The following is a 20,112-nucleotide window of genomic DNA, read 5'->3' on the forward strand; positions in this document are numbered from 1 at the left end:
GTTAAAGGTGGAAAGAAGGCAGAGAAAATAACTACGGCAACTTCAACGGCGCAGGACGTAAAAAAACGAGAAAGACGCGTCCTAACCGTCGCTGGTTCTGAGCCGACGGCGACAAGCTCCGAGGAGGAGAAGGAAGAGGACAACTTACCGGGATCATCGATTACGGTCCCCGAAAGAGAGTCAATAGAGACCAACATAAAAGAAGGTACAGATTCAAGCTCCGTGAGAGGGAGAGCAGCCAGATTTATGGATTCCAACGTCACTGCATCTATCTACCATATGCCGTCAACTGAAGAAAGCAGAAATCCACCCGATTTCAACACACTGTCTAACCTGATGGTAGAACAGTCTAACCTGATGAAAGAACAGTTAGAACAGTCTAACCTGATGAAAGAACAGATGGTAGAACAGTCTAACCTGCAGATTACACACATCAAGGCGCTCGAGGCAAACGTCGAGGCTAAATTCGATCGCATCGAGGCTAAATTCGATCGCATCGATGAGAAATTAGAAGAAGTCAAGAAAGCGATCGATGCACAGTCAAAGCGAATCACGACAGTGGAGATTTCGGTGACAGAAAACACAAAAGCAGTCAAGGCGAACGAAGGTATCATGACAGAGATGGGAGAAGAGATGGAAAAAGTGAAAGATGAATACCGGAGGGAAATAAAATTGCTTAAAAACGAAGTGATGGAGAGGCAACTAGAAACCCATCGTTACCACAGGCGGAATAACATCCGCATTGTGGGGCTTGATGAATCAGTGAACTGCGATGACATCAACTTTCCAAAAGAGTTATCAACGATTTTGGAAAACTCCGATCCAAACAAAGTGCCAGAAGTGGAACAAGTTTACAGAATTGGTTCCCAGGGGCAAAATATCAACGGGCCGAGAGTCATCATTGTCACTCTGCGGAAAACTACAACAAGGGATGAAATCATCAAATATGCTCGCAACCAACGTGGGAAGCTGAAGTATGGTGATAAACCAATATTTATCTACGAAGATTTGAGCAGAGAGGCCATCATCCGACGTCAACCATACAAAGTTGTGATGCAAAAGCTGTACATAGCCGGCCACAAGCCAAGGCTAGCATATCCGGCGCTGTTATCATTCTTGGACAATAACGGACGCAGGTCAGGTCCATTTACACCCTTTGATGCTGAGGATTTCCTGATTCAAAATGCAGCAAATAACCCAAAGCATGACGGAAATGCCGGAATCAGTTAAGCCTCTCTCTAAATATATACCAGTGTTGGAATGACTTTATTGTGTTCATCAATGAGGTCATTCCACCAGTGTTGGAATGACATTGTTGTGTTTATCAAAGTAGCAAACGATATGCAAGTCGTCTATAACAAAGGGTACTGTGTATAATACGATTCATAATACATTATAATTTCAGTCTCTGGTCTCTGAGGGGACAAATAAATATCAATGCAAAAAGATCTATCTGGAATATTCTGGGTTTATCGCTCAAATGCCCTGGGTCTCTTAGATCATTCTGGAATGTAAAATAGTCTAGGCACTAGTATATTCTACAACCTTCTAGAATATAAGGCACCATGACAACGAAGCATACAACTCTAACAATAACATTCGATGTGCATACACATAGCAGATAATAAATTAAATGAAGTGCAATCAGCCCTTAATAATACTTTAAAATTATCCACACATAAACGTATGAGCACAGCAAGGTTATTCTAACAATTTAAGTAATCACTCCATTAAAGGCACATTGAAGCGCTAAAAGGCGCTGCTTTTCTATCTTATCTAATCAGTTAAATCGGTTCTAGTGGCTTCTCCACGTTGATAATTATTTATCTCTTATTCCTTATCTATATCTTTCCATTGATTTTTATTTTATTAAATTTTTTCTTCTCATTACTCTATATTTTTTAAATATAATTTAACTTACATTGTTCTTTTCCAATGTTCTTCACATTAAGGTGTCAATATTACTATATATTTTTTAAATATATTGTAACTTACATTATTCTTTTCCAATGTTCTTCACATTAAGGTGTCAATATTGATCTACAATCTTTTCCTTTTTTTTCCCCCCACACGTTGGTGGAGGGTTCAAAGGAATATGTCGATAAAGGTTTATTCTCTTTTTATTTTATTTTTTATTTTTATCTTTAGGTTATTTATCACAATACTTCATTACAGTAAGGGAAGGTGCAAGACCAAAAGCGACATTCTATTGCAATAGAATGGAAATGTTAGATCCTATGGCAATGAGCATAGGAAAATTAGGATTACAATGCTCAGGTTGGGCAATCCGGTGGACCATGGGAGAAAGTCAATCGCGGAGGATGTGTTCTTGGAACACAGGCATGTTCGACTTTCTGGGAGAGGGGAAAATAGGGGATTTTTATTTGTATATATATATGTTTTTAAGCTCAGCTCTCAACGGGACCTCATTAATTGGATGTGCATCTATTGTAGCTTCATACTCCAGAAACATTACCAAAAACTACACGAAAACATGCATAGACTATGGCTAGTTTGAATATAATGGTATGGAACACCGGTGGGATAAACAAACAACACAAGCGCAAAAGCGTGCTTACACTGATGAAAAAAGAACATGTGGACGTGGCACTATTAAGCGAAACGCACATTTTAGAGGGAGACATAAATACGTTAGCGGATAACATATACCATAATATTGGTCACTCTTCTTTTGCTACGAGAACTAGAGGGGTAGCCATAGTCGTCAGACGCAAATTAAATATCGAATTGAAAGGGGTATGGTCGGATGCTGAGGGGCGCATAACTATAGCTAGGATTATACACAATAACAGGAAAATTGCATTGGTAGCGGTATATGCCCCGAATTTGTACGAAGTGGGTTTCTTCACTTCACTAACAGGAGAAATGTTAAACCATCCCGAGTACTCATATATAATAGGTGCGGATTTTAATGCCATTTGGAACCCAAGGATGGACAAAACTTACCTTTCCTTCTCCAGCGAACAAAAGAATTCATCTAAAGCATTAAAAGATTGGTCGAAATCAACAGGAGTAACTGATTTATGGCGTTCACTTAACCCCATGACCCGCAAGTACTCCTGTCGTTCGGCGAGACACAACACACTATCCAGAATTGATTACGTCTTTGCATCCCCGAGAATATTTGATAAATACGAAGTGGAAATGACACCCAATGCGCTATCAGATCACTGCTACTTAATCCTGAAAGCAACATTTGGTACACTATCTACCCGGGCCCCAAGATGGCGTTTTAATTCGATGCTGCTTAACAACAAGGAATTCATTACACAAATTAAAGAAGCTCTCACAGTATTCCTACAAGATAATGCTAACTCGGTGCAAGATCCCAGAATATTATGGATGTCGGTAAAGAATATGATCAAGGATTTCTCGGATAGATTTACCTCCATATTGCGCAAAAATCAAAACACAAAACTGTCTGAAATGGAAACGCTTTACTCAACGCTTTTTAATTCTTTAAAATACAACAACTCTACTAGACTAGATAACCAAGTTAACATTCTAAAGACCGAGATCAAAGCAATGTACAGACAAAAATCGGAATTGCAAATACGCAGCACTAGACAACAGCAGTACTTCCAAGGTTCTAAACCTAGTCACCTATTAGCCATGCGACTAAGAATTAATGCAAAATTTGCAGATATAACTGCCATTAGGAAACAACAAGCTCTAGTAACAGAACCCAAAATAATAAACGATACATTCAAAGAATTCTACTCCGATTTATATAACTCAGAAACGACCTTTGATCAAGACAAATTAGACACATATCTTAATCAAATTACTCTCCCTAAACTTACGGATGAAGAAGCTAAACAGTTAGAAGTACCGATCACATTAGAAGAACTCAAGAAGGCCATATCCGGAATGAAAAACGGCAAAGCTCCGGGAATTGACGGTATCCCATCAGAAATGTACATTTCTTGCTGGGACATATTTGGACCCTTATTACTAAATATGATCTTATACTCAGTCAAAGAGGGAAGCTTCATTGAACACCAAAATACCGCACTCATTTCAGTTCTTCACAAAAAAGACAAAGACCCCACTGAATGCGGTAGTTACCGTCCTTTAAGCCTCCTCGGAACCGATGTCAAACTGTACTCTAAGATATTAGCCATCAGATTGCAAAAGCATATGACGTCTTTAGTTCATACGGACCAAACAGGCTTCATAAAAGGTCGCCTGATCAATGATAACATAAGGCGAATACTGCACGTACTAGATACAGACAAAGAGGACATCACACCTAAGGCGATACTATCCCTGGATGCTATGAAAGCATTTGACAGGTTGGAATGGTCGTTTCTATGGGCAGTATTGGAAAGGATGGGGTTAGGAAAAGGTTTCATTGATATGATTAAAGTACTATACAATGGCCCATCGGCCATGATTACAACAGGCACAATCATCTCCAAAATCTTTCCGGTATCACGCTCTGCCAGACAGGGTTGCCCTCTTAGTCCCGGACTATTCAATTTATCATTAGAGCCTTTAGCACAATATATAAGACAATCCCAATCCATAGAACCAATCGTAATCAAGGGCACACAACAAAAAATTTGTTTATATGCGGACGACGTAATATTGTTCATGCAAAACCCCAACACCACACTGCCTCATCTGCTCAAGTTGATTGAGAACTTTGGTGATTTATCGGGATTTAAGATAAATTGGCCGAAGTCGGCTTTCCTTCCACTTAACACCCCTGCAAAAAAAGATATAACCCTCCCAGGTGCGATACCGATGGTAAAACATTTCAGATGCTTGGGAGTGGAAATATTCCCCACCATAAGACAAACGGTGAAGCACAATTACACAAAAATACAGAACAAAATCAAGGACGACCTGGACAGGTGGGCAAAACTTAAAAACTCAGTACAGGCAAGGGTATCAATAGTTAAGATGGATGTATTACCAAGAATCAATTTCTTCAGCTCAATGCTTCCGTTACCTCCTCCAGAGGGCTACTGGAAAAGATTACAAACCTCCACATACAAATTTATTTGGAATAACAAACCACCTCGCATAAAAAGATCCACCGCACAGAGAAGTAAAGCAGACGGTGGCATGGCAGTCCCAGATTTTTTACAATATTTTAATGCCTTCACATTAAGACCATTGAAGAAGATATGGTTTGACCCCGAGGCTTTGGTATCTTGGAGAAAATTAGAAGAAAACATAGTAGCCCCACAGAGATTGAAAGACATAGCATACACTAAACTTTCAATCAAGCATTGTGAGCAAGAATTTGGCCCAATAATAACCCATGCAATCAGGACATGGCGGGAAACACAAAGGAAATTTCCTAACAATCAAGTATGGCATAATCACACTCCCATATTCAATAACAATGCTCTCTTAATGGGAAAACGACCTATAAGATTCCCTGTATGGGAAGAAAGAGGCATACACTCATTAGGGGATATTTTTAATAACAAGGGCCTCTGTAGTTATGTCGAAATATGCATAAAGTTTAACCTCACCGAGTCCACATGGCTTTTTTACATACAGTTACGACTTTGTATGAGATCTCACGGTGTTCCATTACACATACCAATTGAACACCACAGATACCACAAATTTTTCTATGAAAGAGATACATTGGGAGGTTTTGTATCAGGTTTTTATTATCAATTACTAACGTCCTCGTACGAAACCCTTCAACTAGACAATGTCTGGAGGAGGGATATACCAGACCTGGAAAATGACTTTGATTGGCAAGGAGCCTGGGCAAATGTCCGACTTACATCAAGGAACCCGGATCATCAACAAATCAATCTGAACTATATTCACAGGACATACTTGACTCCTATAAGGCTGTGCAAAATGGGGCTTATACAAGACTCCAAATGCTCCCAATGTACAAATGGGGACGAAGGAACATTTATGCACATGTATTGGGACTGCCCACCAGTTAAGGCATTCTGGAAAGATGTGTCCCAACAATTATCAATACTCGTATTTTGGAATATACCTGTACACCCCGCGGTATTGCTATTGAATGATGTTTTTGAGTTTGCAGTGAACCCACAACTAAAAAGATTGGTTTTATCGGGTATCACAGTAGCTAAAAAACTGATTGCATCACGTTGGTTTCAACCGGAAAAAATGTGCCGGAAAGTGTGGTTTCTTACATATCTTGATGTGATATATCAAGAAATATCAACAGCAAGAATTCTGGGGCTCAATGAATCCAAAATGTTAATGTGGTTAGAAGTGGTGGAGAGAATAAAAGCTAGCCTATAATGGTGATGTCTGGTTAGGAGTGAGGGATAATGGAGGTACTATCCAAGAGGGGGTCCGGGAGGGGGGGATTTGAGCTGGAGCATATGTGTGTAGGGTTTTAGAAAATAGGTATTAGGGGTATATTATATACTAACATTTATATAATTGTAACTTCGCTGGATATACACGGTATACGGTTAAAATGTTATTATTGACTATTTTTGTTTTATCCTGTTTCTGTACTTGCATATATTTTAACCACCTTTACTGAAAGTTTCATTATACATTGTGTGTTGAGTACTGACTTTTAATAAGTTTTGTTTTGCAATAATAAAAAAAATTAAAAAAAAAAAAAAAAAATCTATTGGAAAAGAAAAAAGTATATATAATAATATGATTAACAAAAAATATAAAATAGGAGTGAAAACATAAATAATAGTACAAAAAAGGGGGTATTATATGCAAAAGAATGGAAAAGTCAAAATAGAGTAAGTAACAACAAAATCAAGATTTATTTATAAATAAATTATTATCACCATATCCAAATCTAATTTGTATATATATCCCTATATCTACATGTATATTCATACACATACGCCTGTTCTAATACAAAACAATAGTACTCAAATACCATATTTAAATATCTATATATATGAAGGTACCCACACACATGGGTCCGCGCATGGTGTATGCGCGCGCGTACACACACTCACACCCACACACACACACCCACACACACATCTCAGTTGGCTGAAACGCGAGATCCCTCCTCCTGCAGACGCTCAGGTAGGAGGGTCCTGTCACCAGCGCATAGTGAAGGTAGAAAAGTACACAAAAAAAAAGAATAATAAGGGAAATTAAGACTAGGCTATCCATTTATAAAGTCGGAAAGTCATTAGTTACCACTGATGTGTTGGTCGTAAAAGTCTTTTGCCTTTTCTGGGGACTCGAAGTAGAGGGTATCGTTTTGGAACGAGACCTGAAGACGAGCTGGGTGTAACAGGCGGAACTTTATTCCCTTGTGGTAAAGGGAGCTCTTCACGGCGTTGAACGCGGCTCTCTTTTTGGCCAGAACGGCGCTGATATCCGGGTACATTCTTAACTCGTGGCCGCCGTATTCCAGTTTATTTTGCCTTGCCCATCTTAGCATTTTTTCTTTATCTTGGAAACGGAGGAATTTAACTATGAAAACTCGGGGTTTCCCCTCACGGCTCTCACCCGACCTTGGTCCGATAGAACGGTGGGCCTGTTCTATCTCCGGAGGACTGCTGAAGACGCCAGGTCCAGTCAACGCCGTCAGCATTTCGGATATAAACACCGCCGGGTCTTTGCCCCTCTCGCTTCCTTCGGGTACGTTGATGATTCTCAAATTGGAACGCCTGGATCTGTTCTCAAGATCATCCACTTGGTCCTGGAGCATTGCGGTTGTGGACCGCAGCCCTTCAACAGTGGTTTCCATCTCGGTGAGTTTTGCGAAGTTGTCTCCCACCAGCACGTCGGTGTTGTCGAGCCTGATTTTGAACGTTGACATCTGTTGTCCCAGTGAGTCCACCGACTTTTTCAGAGTTTTTGTTGATTGTTGTATCAAGCTTGCTATGTCGGATTTGAAGCTATCACGTTGTCTACTGAGTAGTTCCTCCAGGTCGTTTTTATTGATTGGGAGTTCCCCGGCATCATCAATGTTGCCCTCTGCAAGCTTAGCAGCTGTGCTCATTGCACGAGTTGAAGTAGTCGGTTGTTTCTGCTTTGTATCGCTCATTGTACCACAGCACTTTTGTACAAATAGTGTTTAATAATAATAATAATAATAATAATAATAATAACTTTATTTGTATAGCACTTTTCATACAGAGGTTGCAGTTCAAAGTGCTTCACAACAGTAAAAAATACAGGCATAAGCGAGCATAAAAAGATAGACGGGTAGAATCACAGTGTTTCACATTAGGATCTAGCATCCCAATAGGCTCTCCGCTTACAGTTTTCAGTAACACAAATAGTAAAAATAGTTTAAAATGATTCAGTTTAAAAATAGTCAAAAAATTATAAAATAGAACGGACATAAAAAATACAGGCATGAGCGAGCATAGCAAGATATGGCAAATCACAGTGTTTCACATTAGGATCTAGCATCCTAATAGGCTCTCTATTCAGTAATACTCCTGTAGTTCATGAACAAATAATCACAGTGTTTCACATTTGGATCTAGCAAATAATAAGAATAAAATGATTCAGTTTAAAAATAGTCATAAATAATCAGTGTTTCACATTTGGATCTAGCAAATAATAAGAATAGTTTAAAATGATTCAGTTTAAAAATAGTCATCAGTAAGAAGTAAAAAGTGCAATAACCGACACATGAATTTGATAGGCAGTGTAAAAGAGTAGGCAGGGTAAGAATAAATACAAGTTGTGTCAGGATATCCCTGATGTTTCCTCTTGCCACTAGGTGGTAGCAGATATCTATCAGTGAAATGCCTGAGCAAAGAGATAGGTTTTAAGCTGTCTTTTAAAGATGTCTAGCGAGTTGGCTTCCCTGATGTTTTGGGGTAGTTTGTTCCATAGTTTTGGGGCATAGTTGATAAAGGCTGCATTACCGATCCTCTTTTGACTGCTTCTGGGAGCCTCTAGTAGTCCAGCAGCTGATGATCGCAGTGTTCTTGCTGGTGTGTAATTTATTAGAGTGTTGGCGATGTAGCTAGGTCCCTGTCCATTTAGAGCTTTGTATGTAAGGAGAAGGACCTTAAAGTCAATTCTAAATGTTACAGGAAGCCAGTGTAAAGCGGCTAGGACTGGACTAATGTGCTCTCTCCTTTTGGTTCTAGTTAGCAGTCGGGCTGCAGAGTTTTGGATTAGCTGAAGCCTCTCTGTGGTTTTCTTAGGGAGACCTGTGAAAAGTGCATTACAGTAGTCTAACCGGCTAGATATGAATGCATGAATTAGCTTCTCAGCATCGTTCTGATTAATAAATGGTCGTACTTTTGCTATATTTCTGAGATGGAAGAACGATGTTTTCGTCACTTTGCTAATATGAGAATTGAAGTTCAGTTCTGAATCTATGATAACCCCAAGACTAGTGACCTCAGATTTGATCCAAGGGGTTAGTCCCCCCAGGTTCTTTATTAATGTTTCTTTTTTAGTTTTGGAGCCGATAATTAGAATTTCAGTTTTGTTCTCGTTTAGTTTCAGGAAGTTCTTACTCATCCATTTATTTATTGCCAGTAAGCAGTCTGTAATGGAGCTAATCGCTGTATCATTTGGTTCAGCAGATATGTACAGTTGTGTATCATCCGCATAGCTATGGAAATCTACATTATGTTCTCTGATGATATCACCCAGCGGTAACATGTAAAGGGAGAAGAGTAAAGGACCTAAGCAACTCCCTTGTGCAACTCCATAGTTGTTGTCGTATATATCAGACATGTGATCTCCTAGTTTAACATAGAATTTCCTCCCTCTGATGTATGTTTTAAACCAGCCCAGCACATGGTCTGAGAAACCGACATGGTTTTCAAGACGATCGATTAGAATATCGTGATCGATTGTATCAAATGCTGCACTGAGATCTAACAGGATAAGGATGGAGATCTTATTCTCGTCAGAGTTTAGTCTGAGGTCACTGATTATTTTGGTGAGGGCAGTTTCAGTGCTGTGATATTTTCTGAATCCTGACTGAAATTCTTCTAAGATGTTGTTTTCTTCAAGAAAGGAATTTATTTGAACTGAAACTATCTTTTCAAGTACTTTACTAATGAATGGTAGGTTGGATATTGGACGATAATTTGCCATTTCATTACTATCCAAGTTAGGTTTTTTTAGTAATGGCTTTACAACTGCTGTTTTAAAGGCATCCGGGAAAATAATTTTAAATGCAAGGTGGTCCCAAACGTTTAGGTTTGTTCGATTTTAAAGGTTTAAATGAAGTTTTAGACGGAGCCTCTCGTTTGCATGTCTGCTCACTGATACATCAAAACCGGAAGTCCTCTTGTCTTTTCTTTTGTATGGATTTATATACATATGACTCTCTATGCAGGGTGAGCATATTCAGGGTGCACATGCTCCTCTTAATATTTGGGGGTCTCAATACAAACAAACCGGATAGTATCTATTGGGTAGTGGGGGTTTTGTATGCATGTTTCAGGAAGCACTCAAGGTACTGACTGAACCAATTCAATTTGCACACGCTTCTTTTTACTGTCTTAAAGTACAGGTCTCTAACACTGCTGAATGTAACTAACCACATTACCTCTCTATACATATTTTATGTACATTGTGAGGTCCCTGAATCGTGTAACCCCTGTAACTGCATATACCTCATGTTTATTACTATGTTACTCTTTAAATGTATGTATATATATTTTTTTAAATAGACAGAAGGAGAAAGGGGGGAAAAAGAATAGAAGAGAGTGGCACCTCTGTTTCAACTCTGTTTTGATTTTGCAATCTTTATATCCCTAGTGGGCTTGGTAGCAGGGGCTAAAGACACTCTCCCCGAGCTGTTATAGGCTGGAGGCGGGCTTTGCCCAGGTCCACTGAATTATAGGTGGACCTACACACACTGGAACGCCTCGGTTTACTTGTTCACTCTCAACTTTCTATGGGTTGCACTCCTTATTGGTAGTCATTGGTAGCGCTTTTATGTCTATGCTCTAATGGATGAGCCCCGAGTTGTGTTGCAAATATCTTTCATTTCTATCCCAATCTTTAATTTTTGAATTTAAGCATCCCTTTTTTTGTTTTTGTTTTTATTTCTTATTTCTTTGGCTGTTCGAATGTTCTTTTAACACAAATTTCAAAGTTTATCCATAACCATATTGGAAGCTGTTCGAAAATTGACGGGAGAGAGGGGGAAAAGGGGAGTGAGGATGAAGTCTCCACCGGAAGGAATGTATCCGGAGAGGTACAGAGGCTGTTGCTGTTCCCTTAGGGACCAAGGGATGTACCCCCGGGTGAGTATGTTTGTGTATGGTTGTGTGGGTGTATGTGTGTGCGTCAACCCCCCCCCTTTTCTCTATCCCCCTCTACCTTTCTCCTCTCTTCCAATGTTTTATCTTTTCAACTCAGGTATGTATATACTTAACTAGGCCTGCCACGATAACACATTTTGCTGGGCGATTAATTGCCCCCGAAAATATCGCGATAAGCGATATTATTGCGACCGGTTAGAGAATTTTTTTTTTGGAGAAATTTATTTCCCAAAACTTTTATTTTGAAGCCCACCGCTCCGTCTTTTCCGGTGTTTAAGACTTTTATTTTGAAGCCCACCGACCGGACCGGAAGTATTGTTGTGATTATTTCAGGTACTTTTTGGGTACCAGAAAAGTCACGTGAAACACTGCAGACCACTGAATAGAGACGCGTCTCTAGGATTTCATAATCATTATGTTTGCAGCAGGCACAAGTGCAATAAACAAAGGATACAGTCACTGTGTATTCTGCCTCATTTATTGATTAAACAAAACCGACATCAACACAATTTGCCACCGAGCGGAGAGTTTAGTCTCGCAAAAAGATCGCTGACTTGTTAAGGCTTGTTGTTAGGTTAGGTGCTAATGTTGTGCTAGCGTTTTAGCATGGCTATCGTACATAGCGTGATCAATATAACTCGCTATTGATTGTTTGTATGAGTAACGTTAATGCTAGTAGAATAGACACAACGTGAGGTAATCACCATCCATTTTAAACCGGTTATTACCTAATGCTAACGTTAGCAAATAGACGCGACTGGTAACGTTACAGCTTGTTAGCCTAATGCTCGTTAACGTTAGCATAGACAGCCTAGCTAACGTTAACGCTTGTAGAATAGACACAATGAGAGGTAACGTTAGCGTTAGCAGAATAGACACAACGAGGGTCTCGTTAATGTTGTTATTGATTGATTGATTGAAAACTGTGTTTACTCTGTTTGTATGAGTAACGTTAATGCTAGTAGAATAGACACAATGAGGGGTAACGTTAGCCCCACGGAGCTCCTGTGCTGTGCTCTGTAGTAAAGCCAGCGGCCCGCCTCCCAACACGGACAGTGACTGACAAGGGGCACTGGGTCCGCCTCATTAAAACAAACGCGCAAATAGCAATTAATCGCGCCCGTCAAAATCATTGCATTCATTTTAATTATCGCAGCAATTAATCGATTTATTGCTTATCGCGGCAGGCCTATACTTAACAGAACATGGCAGTGACGGGCAGGAACATCCGCTTCGTCTCATGGAATGTCAAAGGGATGAATAACTCTATCAAGGCTAACAAGGTACTTAACCATCTACAGCACCTCAAGGGTGACCTTTGTTTTTTACAAGAGACACACATCTGCACCTCAGATATCCCCCGCATTAAGAGAGCATGGATGGGACACGTTTTTCATTCTAAATTCTCAGCAAAAGCCAGGGGAGCTGCAATTATTATACATAGGGATGTACCCTTCGAGCCTGCCACCATTTTAACTGATCTTGACGGACGATATGTTATAGTGTCGGGCAGACTGCAGAACATTCCGGTGGTTTTGGCCTCAATATATGCACCAAATTGGGACAGTGATAAATTTGTATCTAATTTATTTTCCTCGATACCTAACCTTAATGATCATCACATAATTATCGGAGGAGACTTTAACCAGGTCCAAAACATAGAACTGGATAGGTCTTCGGATAGACGAACTACCATCTCCAAAGCGGCGAGCATCCTAAAATTTCATACAGCTTGGCCTTATAGACCCTTGGAGAGCAAAATTTCATACCGATAAACTTTTCTCCTTCTTCTCCCATGTCCACCACACGTATTCGAGGATAGACTTATTTTTACTAGATGAAAAACTACTACATAATGTAGTCTCTACTAAGTACCATAGTATAGTCATTTCCGATCATGCCCCGACATCCGTTGAAATTAACTTCCCCAGGGTAGAACACCCTCTAAATTTTGGAGATTCAATTCCCACTTATTATCTGAACCTGAATTTAATGATTTTATTCATGCACAAATAAAAATCTTCTTTGAGATAAACGACACACCTGAAGTTAGCAGTGATATGCTCTGGGAGGCCTTTAAGGCATATCTCCGCGGACAGGCCATCTCCTTTACCTCTCATTTTGGGAAGCAGGAACAATCCAAATTAACGGGTATATCAGATGAGATTAAACGATTGGACATCCAGTATTCATCTAAACCAACTCCTGCTCTATACAAGAAACGACTCCAACTCCAATCACAATATGATTTGCTCTCAACTAGTAAGATCGAGAGACTACTCCTGCACACCAAGCAACGTTTTTTCGAGCAGGGGGATAAGGCCGGAAAATTACTTGCGTACCAAGCACGAGTGGTGAGTGCCTCTAGACTGATTCCCAGGATAAAATCCCAATTAGGTGTCATTACAACAGACCCTACGGAAATGTCTGAAATTTTCTCTGACTACTATTCCAAACTTTACATGTCGGAGTCCTCCCAGCAGGACTGGGATCGCCCAAACCCCCTCAAGTCTCTCAAGTACCCTCAGGCGAATAAAGCAGAAGCTGAAGAGTTAGGCACGCCTATAACCATCTCTGAAGTGACTGAGGCAATCAAATCTTTACAAAGTAGCAAATCACCCGGGCCAGATGGCTATACTACAGAATTTTATAAAACCTACTCTGCGTTGGTTGCTCCTTTTCTACTGAGAGTATATAATGACTCCCTTCTAAAGGGCCAAATGCCGCCCACGCTATCAGCTGTCCCTGCTGCTCAAAAAAGGTAAAGACCCTCTCCTTTGTAGCAGTTACAGACCAATCTCCCTCCTTAATGTGGATTGTAAAATATTGGCTAAGGTCCTCTCATACCGTCTTCAGAAGGTGGTCCCGTTCCTGATAGACCCGGATCAGACGGGTTTCATCATGGATAGACAATCCTTCTTTAACACCAGGAGGCTGTTAAATATCCTTTTCACAACCACGACTGGCGCGCCGGAAATGGTACTCTCCCTGGATGCTGAGAAAGCGTTTGACAGAGTGGAATGGAGGTACCTGTTCCATACACTTGAGAAATTTGGTTTGGGACCGGGATTTATTTCATGGATAAAACTCCTATACTCGTCCCCGGTGGCCTCGGTTAATGTGAATGGTACCAAGTCGGGCCAGTTTGCGCTTTATCGCGGCACTCGTCAAGGATGCCCGCTTTCTCCCTTGCTCTACGTGCTCGCCGCAGAACCTTTAGCCATATGGCTTCGCAGTGAGGACAGATTTGAGGGGATTGAGAGGTTCGGCCTGGTTCATAAACTCTCATTGTATGCCGACGATCTCCTACTTTATGTCTCCAATCCGTCATCGTCCATCCCTGTTATCCTGGATATTCTAGAACAACATAGGCAGCTCTCTGGATACAAACTTAATCTCCAGAAAAGTGAATATTTACCTGTTAATGTATCTGTGGAACGGCTTCCTCAATCGCTTTTCCCCTTTAAAAGGGCCACGGAAGGATTCACATATCTAGGGATTTTTATGGCCAAATCACCGACAGAGCTCTTCGCAAAAAATGTCCGTCCTCTGCTGGATCGCTTTAAGCTAGATCTGACGAGATGGTCCTCTCTCCCCCTCTCGCTTCTGGGAAGGGTTAACCTGATAAAGATGGTGGTCTTACCCCGATTTCTATACGCTTTTCAGCATATACCAATATTTATTAATAAAGCCTTTTTCACTTCAATTGATCAACTTATAGGTTCATTCCTGTGGGGTAACAAAAGAGCATGTATTAAGAGGACGATCATGCAACTTCCCAAATCGGAAGGGGGTTTGGCTTTGCCCAATCTTCGCTATTACTACTGGGCATGTAATATAAACAAACTCCTTTACTGGAGGACCGGGAGGGAGGAAGAAGACCAACCCCAATGGGCTCGGATGGAAGTCTCCTCTTCAAAGTACTCACTCTGGTCTGTGGCAACATCCCAACTACCCATTTCGATCCCTATTAAACAGGTGGCTCGGAACCAAATTGTGACGGATACTTTGAAAATCTGGAATCAGTTTAGGAAACAATTTGGCCTACACGCTCCGTCGGGGCTAGCTCCAATCTCTCGCAATCACCTATTCTTACCGTCCTGTTCTGATCCTGTATTCAGAAGCTGGGCGAACAAAGGTTTGCTAACCATTAATGACCTCTACTCCGGAGGTGTGTTCTCATCGTTTGCAGAACTATCAAAAAAATTTGGTCTCCCAAATTCCCACCTTTTCCGTTTTTTTCAGATCAGACATTTTGTTCAGAACCAATTCCCACAATTCCCTGGCCGTCCTCCAGACTCTAGGACTGACCCTCTCCTATCGCTCGGTACCGGGCGGAAAGGGCTCATCTCAATTTTATATGATAAAATATTTTGGATGAACCCAACTTGCTTAGACTCCCTAAAAGCCAAATGGGACGAAGATCTGGGAATTATCATTACAGATGAACAATGGGATCATATATTAGACCTTGTACACACTTCCTCTATATGTGCAAGACACAGTTTGCTGCAGTGTAGGATCCTGCATAGGGTTCACTACACCAATGCAAGGTTAGCAAAGATATACCCGGATAGAACGGATGCGTGTAATAGATGTAAACAATCTCCAGACGATTATATGCACATGTTTTGGACGTGCCCCAAACTCACAGAGTTTTGGACTGCAATATTTGATACACTGAGTAGGGTCTTGGGTGTGACGTTAGACCCTGATCCACTCACTGCCTTTTTCGGTATCCCGAATACCCCTTCGATCGCATCTAGGGCTGCAAAACGAGTTGTGGCGTTCACTACCCTCCTCGCTAGGAGACTTATTCTCTTTAAATGGATACACCCTTCCCCACCCACTCACAACAGATGGATACATGAGATACTACATTGCGTTAAGCTTGAGCAAATCAGATTCTCCCTAAAGGGCTCCCTTGAAACATTCTATGTGACCTGGCAACCATTTCTGCAACACATCGATACCCTGACTATCAATGAAGAGACTTAGAAAGGATAGAGCTTTACACCTCTAACTGCACTTCCTTATCTTTTATTATTATTTTATTCCTATTTTCTAATCCCCCCCCCCCCCTTCCCTGTCCTGGTATGTATGGGTGTGAATGAGACCCCCGGGGCTGGGTGGGTAACTGGGGGAGGGAGAGGGGAATGGGAGACGCAGCTGCAGAAGGTCAAACTACTCAAGAATTACCACAATACTATAGACAGGGGTGGGGGAAAGAGTGAAATAATCTCATTGATGACTTTCTTCCACAGCCACAGCCGTGCTAGAGAGTTTTCTTTCTGTGTTTTTAGTTCTTTCTTTACTTCTTTTTATCTAAATATGTGTACATACTACAGATGGGTCTGATTGATATTATTATTGTTTTTTTTTTTTTCAGTAGCATCTATGCTGTATGTTTGGATGTTTTGCAGATGTGTTCTCAACAACTTTGGTGTGGGGGGGATGGGGTGGGTATGAGGGAGGGGAAGGGGAAAAAAAAGAAAAAGAAAAAAAAAGAAAAGAAGACATACGATGGTCTCTTCCAACATGCCTAGACATGCCTAGACAGAGGTTAACAGGAGAATGTTTCCCTTCTCACGTGCTTATACTTAAGACACCAAATATGTATAAAGACATAAGTAATTACAATGTACAGTATATAATACTGGATAACTACATTTAAAAGGAAAATGCTATTGAAGTGAACCAGGGTATCCTAAAAGGGTAGAATGTGTGTTGCAATGATGAATATGCTTTTGAATTAATAACAAGAATGGAATTATAATTGAATGTATTAAAGTAATGTAACTAATTGAACTGAATGATGATACAATGATGATGATTGATTGATTGATTATTCTGTTGAATAAATAAACGTTGTTGAAATCACAACCGGGAGGACCCAGAACCAATAACACCATGTCTGCGCCTTCCTTTGTCAAATGACTAACTACAACCTGTTTCTTATGTTAAATATATCTCTGCTATCAGGTGCCATATCCTGGTATCTGTAACAGTTTATTGGGGGCTCGTCCGGGATCAGCGCCACCTGCTGGATGGGAGCTGATCCAGAGATCTTGACACCTGGACCAACCGCGACCCGATGAACCAGGAACCAACGCCCGGTGTAAAGGTCCGCCGAATGAGGGATTGATCTGCGCAGTATCGACAGCAGTGAAGTGCCTCATCTGATGCCAGACGACAACGAGAGCTGTGTCCACTACTCCACCTGACGAGAAGGGAGACCGGTGTCGTGTAGAGGAGATCCACCCACCACGGAAAGTCGCCACAGTGATCCTGAACTGAGAGCCAAGTGCGAGGAATCGGGAAGCAGCCATGGAAGACAGCGAGAGGAAAAGCTTGGTGTGGGACATCAAGAAGAGCCTGCTCACTCTACCTGCGGATGAACTGTTTCGCATTGCCGAGGCATTGGAACTGGTAACAGGACTGGAGGCGTCTGACCGAACCCACCTTACCGTAGATGACGCGGAGGGGTGCTTCAACTTTATCAACGACTACCTGTACAAAAGGTTTTACTGGAGTTAGAGGATACGTGGGGTTGTCTTATTTATTACAGATAAAAGATGTGACTGATGGGCATATGCAGAATAAGGTGGTGGGTCCAGAAGAGGGTATAACCGAGGGCCTACGGTCCACCAGTCAAAGTGATGCAGTACCAGTCGACCCCATTAGCGTCTTTTATGATGTAAGTGAAACAATTGAGAGTGTGCCCACTTCAAAAGTAAGCAACCAGGTTTTACAGTGCCTGCCAAGTGTGCCACCACCCACAGCTCAGGCTGTGCCATTGAATGAGAGTGTACCAGACACCAAAAGTAAACAGGAAACCCCTGGTGTGTCGCCAGATAAACTAGTATCTTTAAGAGAACTGTCGTACCTTCACCGCAGGGAGTTTAAGCTCCAGGGAGGTCAGATAGGAGACCAGGGAACAGACATTAAGATAAGATAAGATAAGATATTCCTTTATTGATCCCCTTGGGGAAATTCAATTAGTTACAACAGTGTCTGCAAACAGATCGACGAAGGTCTGAAGGAACAATTCAGCGATGCAGAGGTTGTTAGAGCAGTCTTGAGAGTGATCAAAGCTGGCAGCTTTAAGGATATGTTAATGGTAAAAGACGATTTAACTATCGATAAGCTGAAGGGTTTTCTCCATTCTCACCTCGGTGAACAAAGTAACACAGAGTTGTTTCAAGAACTTATGTGTACGAAGCAAAAGGATAGTGAAACACCGCAGCAGTTTTTATATAGAGTCATAGGACTCAAGCAGAAGATTTTACTAGCATCAAAATATGCTGCTACTGACGTTAAGTACAACGAACGCACCGTTCAGGATGTCTTTCTCCACACTGTGTACCAAGGTTTAGGACACAAACATGATGACATTCGTAGGGAACTCAAACCCTTACTTGAAGACAGAGTACCTGATGAGGCCATTCTCAGACAGATGAAAAAGGTAATGAGCGATGAGAGTGAAAGACAGCGACGGTTAGGGCCTACCAATCGCAATAGACCCCCCCATGTACATAGTGCAGGTGCTGAGGTGAAGGGAGCACAGTGTCCCCCCCCCCCCCATTAGGGAAGAAAATACAGGAAAGAAACTTAAAGTAGACCCGATCCAGCAGTTAGCAGAGAAAGTAGAGAAACTTACCAATCTAGTGGAGCTCCTGCAACAACAGCCCCAGGTCAGAACAGGGAGGATAAATAGGCTGAGGGACAGGCCATATGGCTGTAGCAGATGTGTAGAACAGAATTTACCTAACTGCCCCCACTGTTTCCATTGTGGTGAAGAAGGCCATAGAGCGTTAGGCTGCCAAAAGAGACCACCACGTCAGGGAAACTGGGGCCGGTCCCTGCAAGAGGACAACCATTGACCGGTTCCCCTTTACTGTCCCAAACTGACAACCGTCGTACTAGTGAGCCTGAGAAGGAAAGAGTAAGAGAGGAGAAGACCGCACCTAGAACAGGAACCAAGATGGCAAACCAGATACAGAAGCACACAGACCCCCCTGATTTACCAAACACCAAGAGTGAATGCCTCGCCAAGCTCGTAGGGAGAAGAGCTCTCACCCATTGTAACCTAAACGGTTTAGCAGTCCAAGCCCTGCTTGATACAGGGGCCCAAGTAAGCATGATTGACAGAACTTGGAAGAATAGATACTTACCTGACATGCCAGTCAGACCCCTTAGCGAAATCATCGAAGAAGAAGAGGAGTTGAAAGTCTATGCGGTAAACGGTGAGGTCCTCCCATTTGATGGCTGGGTGGCCCTTACAGTGAACTTAAAGGGGAATGAAGATCCTAACCTGTCAATCACTGTGCCTTTCCTTGTAAGCAGCCTTGTTCTTGAGAGACCCCTACTGGGTTTTAATGTGCTGTAAGTGATGATACAGGAACAACCTGGAAGACTGATCCCAACTCTCACCAGCCTGCTCTGTAACGCCATGGTGATACCAGCCGAGAAGGCAGAACTCCTGGTGAATTATATCCAGACTGACAGACCCCCTGTGCAGGTTGGTCGCCTACGAACAGGTAAACAAGCCACTGTCATCCCCGCCGGTCAAGTGGCCTGGGTCAAGTGCCAAATCCCACCCCACGTGGAACTGTCTGACCCCACCTTCCTGTTCGAACCAGATGACAGCAGTTTAGCGCTGGCAGAACTGGATGTTGGAGAAGGCCTGCTGCAAGCACAAAACCCCAGTAAGCCGTATGTCACCATGCCTGTGGGAAACAACACAAAGCATACCGTCACTCTCCCCAGGAAGACAGCTCTGGGCAGCATCCATTGTGTTGGGAAAGTCATCACGACAGACTCCCCACGGCAAACCCCCATCCCAACCTACTCACCTGAAATCTCCCAGCCCTCGGTACCCCCCAACCGTGCTGCT

The sequence above is a fragment of the Notolepis coatsorum genome (genome assembly GCF_963971535.1).
Source record: "Notolepis coatsorum genome assembly, chromosome: 6".
Lineage (NCBI taxonomy): Eukaryota > Metazoa > Chordata > Actinopteri > Aulopiformes > Paralepididae > Notolepis > Notolepis coatsorum.